General features: G+C 41.9%; 1 protein-coding gene across 4 annotated transcripts in view; it reads left to right on the top strand.

The window, feature by feature from the left end:
* NTF3 (neurotrophin 3) overlaps positions 1–6,000 on the top strand; it is a 138,492-nt gene that overhangs the window by 3,373 nt on the left and 129,119 nt on the right. The window lies entirely within an intron of this gene.

Raw genomic sequence — 6,000 nt, 5'->3', positions numbered from 1 at the left:
CACACACACACACACACACACACACACACACACCCCTATTCTTGACCTTTTATCAAGCAGCCCCCACCCATCTTCCCTACCATCCCCATGAAATTCCTCTTTTGTCACCCACTTTACATTACCAACTCCTTGAACCCCACATCTGGGTTCCAGGTTTAGAAGATCCAGTCTGATTTCTAGAGAGTAGGAGGGCACTTGGGTCAGGGCATCCAGGAGAATTGCCATTACTGATTCTGAAAGTCCTTCTAGGAACTGGAGGCAGGGTTGGTTATGTGGAAAAACTTTCGGATCCAAAGGCCCTGAAGGGTTCAAGAAGGTTGAGGGGAGAATAAAATAAATTGTACTTCTTGCCAAAAGCCAGAACCTCTAGTCGTCCAAGAAATTGAGAGATACTTCTGGACTGTAGGGAGAAGTAAAAGGAGCCCAGAAGAGAGTAGGTGGATGGGGGAAGGGGCCTTCGGTTTGGGATGGGGGGTAGTAGTCTGTTCTGCCCAGAAGTTCCTAAATGGTTTGGATAGTTTTGCTGAGCCATTTCATAATTTGCCTCTTAAATAAAGGGAGCTAAGGAATACTGCTTGGACTGAGGAGACTGACTTTAAAAAGGGCTTTTTTGTTGTTGGTGGATCTGTGGGTATTCCAGATGGAGGGAACCAGGGAAAGGAAGATGGTTCTCTTTACCTCTGGTGCCTGGGCTCTGGTCAGCGTCTGGGTAGAGAGAGCTTGGGACCTGGATGTCACACTTAACCTTGGAGAAGAGAAATCTTCATGTGTTGGAAGTATAGTTTGGGGTTAGAGGCTTTGGGGGGGAAAGCAGGGCTGCCCTCTCTCTGTGGAGAAAGGGTTTTCAGGAGTGGTGGTGGAGGGCGTTGTTTTTAATTCTGCCTGGTTGGAACATGTGCTTTTCAGTAAAGATCTGTCTCCCACTCTGCAAGAATAGCAGGGGAGAGAACATCCACTTGTCTATTGAGGACAGAATTGGAAAGTTTCAACAGTTTTACTTCCACCATCCCCCACAGAAACACACACTCAGACCTGTACCTTATTCAATTCCTTTGTGACTTAAAACACAAAGGAAGCTGAGGGGATAAAGTTTGGAAAGAGAGTCCAACTTCTTCTACCTTGTTCTTTAACACAGGGAACCATGTGAGGAGGGGACTAGAAATATAGGTGTGTATAAATAAAATGTTGGGAAATAGCGGTGAATATTTCCAGGGGATATCATTTAAGATAGTTGGCATTAGTTCTCTGTATGCACAGCTAAAGGATCTGGAAATCAACTGAGTGTATGGGATCTATACATAGAGAAACGATGTTTTTGTGTCTGAACAGTATATGTGTGATTTGTGGGAAGGGTGAGGGGATAAAAGTACAAATTAGTTGAGTGAGTTAAATGGGTAGGGAGAATCAGACATATGTAAGACTAAAGGGTGTGTGTGGCACATAGTAAGAACTGTTTATAATGTTGTTTGATTGTGCCTTGGAGGTGCTTCTTTGTGTGTGTAAAGAAAAGAAAGTCAGAATATATGGAATTATAGATATAGGCCAAGGAAAAGGCTGTTTTACTTCAGGGAGAAAAGGGAGAGGGAGAGAGAATTTGGAGAAAAGGCATAGCTTGTGTCTGTCTGCTCAGAGATGTTGAATTAATGTGGTGTGGGAGTGATGTGTGAGGGAAAAGTGGCCTTGGGTGCAGGGTTGTTTGCCTGAGGATTACCAAGGGGATGTGTGTAGGGGGTGGGGAAAGATTATGAGAAGAGCAGGTTGTAAACTTTATATGGAAGATGTGTATGATATGTGGGGGTCTGGGCATTGGAGAATTTGGCAGGAATGGCATTGAGGCATTTGAGGAGTGATAAATTGTGGACTCAGACAGATTCCTCTTGGAATCTGTGAGGGCTTATGTAGGAAAGGAAGCTATATTTCCAGTGATATGACGGTTGGAAAGGGTTAAGATGAAGGGCTCACATATAAAGAGAAGGATCTTATGTGGGGGTACATTATAGACTTCGTTTTGTGGAGGAGTTTGGGGAGAGGGAATAGAAGAGATCTGTGTGTAAGATGTGAGTGGAAGAAGAGAGCTCATTTTGCTGGACAGGAGATGCATGTATGTATTGTGAGAATACTTCACCATTAACGACTGTTTTTCAGATTTAACACTTATCCAGTGCTTGCTGGGTGAATCGCACAGTATTAGAGGCTCTGAACATATAGCGCATTGTACCAGAGCCATTGTCTTTGGGGAGTAATTTGACTGCTGTGGAAATGCCAAGAGGCCTAAGGATGGCTAGGTGACTTATTGAAGGTATTTCTCACTTTATAATTATTTTTCTTTGAGGTGTTTATGGATATGTGTGCTAGGAGAATGTATCTTTGGCTTCGTGAAAAGAGCACTATATCTGTCTCCCAAGATTCGTCTGATATACAATTCTGTTTTGTTAAAGGAGCAAGGGTGGTAGCCTTTCTCATATAGGGAGTAGTAGGTATTTGTGAATTAGCTGAGCACCTAGGCTGAATAGAGGATCTGGGATGTTTGGGACTCTCTCCTGCCAGTGAATTGAATAAGGAAATCCTAGTGTGTGGTGCCTAATTAGGAGTGTGGGGGAAGCTGAAGATCTGGAGAGTAAAGATAAGTGACCTCAGAATATTTTGATTTGAGATTGGTGGAATCTGTGTATGTGGGGGTGGGGGGTGGGGAAGGATTGTCCAGAGGTATATATGTGGGAATGTGTGAATGAGAGCTAAATATATTAAAGGGGTAAGTATTTTACTCAGGCATCCATAAAGTGGAACTGAATTCTCATAAAGAAAACAGGGATGCTGTGTTTCTTTCAGGACTGAATTTGCTTTCAGTGTGCTGTGTTAGATTAGGTGTTTGGTAGATGAGGCAGGGTACAGTAATGGAGAGAACACTTGTTTAGAAAAATAAGTCGTTAGCCCTCAAGATCAGTCACCAAAGTGGAGGAGGCTAGTGAGGCTGGTAAAGAGAGCATGGCCAATCAGAAGAATGAGATGATAAATGTAAAAATATATCAGTGTCAGGGCATGTGACAAAGTATTTTTTATGATTGTAGGTACTGGTGGCACCACAGGCTGCTTGCTGCTGGAGAGAGGAAAGAACCTGTGTTATTAGCTAACTTAGCTATAGCAGGCCCTGATTTGTATGAGTATGAATCGTGTATGTGTGTGTGTGTCAAAAGAGGAATGGAAGAGAGATGTGATGTCAAAAATGCATAGTGCATTTGAATGCATGTAATAATGGCTCTGTTAAAATGGAATTCTGTTATATTTATTTTTGAAAGCTTGCAATTGCTCTCATACCCTTGCCTCCAGGTTTTGGCAGAAAATCTACTCTTTTTTCTTCAAGATTTGCTGGATTAAAAGCACAAATCTTTACCGAAAAGTGAAAAAAAAGAAACATGTGGAATAACATGGCCATTAATCCAAACCAGTTAGAAGTGATAATCCAGACTGACAATAAAGTCTGGGTACCCATCCCATCTCACTGTTAATTCACTGATCTTGGGCAGATCTTTTATTAAATTATTCATGACTTCATAAAATTGTTATGGCTAATCCTGGTTTAGTCCTTGAGTCAATAAACATTTATTAAACACCTATTGTGTGCCAGACACTGTGCTCAAGCACTAGGAATTGGAAAAGAGGTAAAAGACAGTCTTGCTCTCAAGGAGCTCACAATCTAAGGGAGACTGTAAGCAAACAAATATACACAGGATATATACAAGTACAATGAAGCTATATAGAGGATAAATAGAAAGGAAGGAAGAGAGGGAAGGTAGTAGAATTAAGAGGAGTTGGAAGAAGCTTCCAGTAGAAGATAGGAATTCAGCGAAGTCAGTATGTAGATTGGAGGAGGGAGTGCATTCCAGGCATGGGAGACAGAGAAAATACCCGGAACTAAAAGTTGGAGTGTCATGTTCATGGAACAGCAAGAAGATTACTGTTACCACAAAGGCTACTGTTACCATTGTTGCCTCTTTGTGGTAACAGTGAGGAGTAAGGTGTTTAAAGTTCTGAATCCATGTACATGGTTTCATGAGTTGCTAGAGTTGAGGTTCACTTAGAAGGTAATAGAGAGTCACATGGGGGCATGAGTAGGTTTTAACACATCACCAACAAGGAATTGTACTAGGGAAGCAACAGGGATTTAAGCAGAGATATGTGACCAGAAAAAATGGGCTGATCATGGAGGGCAGGGTTTGTAGGCTCTAACATTATCTCCACCATACCAAGAATTCTAGAAGAAGGCACCCAGCACCCTGAATGCTCGAGCCCCTGTGGAGGATTTATGGCAGGACAGAGAAGAGAGTCACACAGACTGTTCAGTCATGGTGAATTTCCATCTCTGCTTGTGGAGGGAGTACCCATATTGATGACATCATTGAGGCACTGGAGTGTCAGAGGAAATTAAAGGATGTTACAGGAAATAACTTCTTAGAGGAAAGTTACTTTCCCTCCTCTAAGTATACATACAATAATGGCCAAAAAAAGTGACTTTGGGGGCATAAGAGTGAGTCACTAGCTTTTAGTAGACTTGTTTTGAATAAGACAGGAGCCTATTCAGCTGTACCTAGTTGCTATTATTTTTTTGTTTTCCCCCAGAGTCTGGTTGCTTGATAGGCAAGGTTTTGGCTGATGAGAAGTATTATGGGTGTCAGGTGTTGAACTGACCAATGAGTCATTTCTGGTGAAGTGGGGGTAGGTACAACCTCTTCTCTTGTGGAAGTACTGGAGTCCTGGACCCTGCATTAGGGCCTAGACTGCTGGTCCCTGGGGCAGTCTCTTGCCCTTGTTCTCAATGACCATAAATAGGCTTGAGCTGAGCTATATCCAGGAGGCACTAAACCAATTCTGTTGCTTTTCTTGGCGAGGTTGGGACAATTAAATTGATTGGAAGAGGTCACTACTGATGGGTCTTACTTTCCCCCCTTGGGCAAGATAGGCCAGCAGAGTTTAATTACATAACATTTCCCATCTCTGCGTTTTCATTCCCATATGTATTCAATGAACTGGCTTCTTCTCCTCCCCTACTTCCAGGATGGTTAATTGTAATTGAGCAGCCTGCTTTTTTCTGCAGACTTTTCTGCAGCCCTCTTCTTGAGCTGTGCTGGGCTCCCTCCCGCCTGATGATCTGGAGGGAACGTAAATCCACATGTTGGCTAGAAGTGAGAGAGGGGATCCAGGCTAACTCCCAAGATTTTTAAAACCCACCAACCTGCTCCAAGACATTACCAGCTGCTGTTTTACTCATTAATGAGACAGGCAATTTCTCTGGCATCTGGTAAGTTGAACTAATGACCGCGGTTAGGGTTTTAGATTTAGTTTTATTTAAAATTGAGTTTGTTGGAGTAGGACCAAAACTTCCAGTGCAGGGAAGCTGAAGGCAGTGTGTAGTTGTACTGATAAGGTCTGTGCATGCATCATGTGCAAGGATGGGTACACGTGGGGCAGACTGAGAATTGGGGCATATTTATGTGTTAGTGGATACAAAACAGCAAAAAGAGGTATATGTTAAGATAGCATTTGATGGTCTCAGTTTTATTTACAAGGTTTGTGAGTGGGTGCCTACTATTAGGTAAGAGAGAGAGAGTTTGGAAAGTTATAAACCTAAGTTAGGGAAAAATATGTATGTGTGTTGATGTACACATGTGTACACACACATACTGGAGGTGGGATGAACATTGAAAAGTTTTGGAAGCTGAATTCTTTTTTTCAGTTGAAAAAAGTCTTCCTCTAGTCCCTTACCTTTCTATTGAGAGCAAGGAAGTTTGTTTTAACAGCAGTTTTCTGGGTCTGAGATCAAATATTATATTTAATAAGTTTGATTTCCTTTTTTAGTTGATTCCTTTTGTTTTGATATCATCTACATTTCCCAACATATCAAACCCCATCTTCTCCCTGTCTCATTTAATAAAGAATATAAAAGGAAAAAAAGTTCAGCAAAACTATCCAATAATTTCCCAAAGCCTGACATCATATGTAGTG

Source organism: Petaurus breviceps, unplaced genomic scaffold (assembly GCF_028583685.1).
Source record: "Petaurus breviceps papuanus isolate PSGF00001 unplaced genomic scaffold, PetGlider_PUasm1.0 78, whole genome shotgun sequence".
Classification (NCBI taxonomy): domain Eukaryota; kingdom Metazoa; phylum Chordata; class Mammalia; order Diprotodontia; family Petauridae; genus Petaurus; species Petaurus breviceps.
Note: the sequence above shows the minus strand (reverse complement) of the source record. Positions and strands in the feature narration are given on the sequence as shown.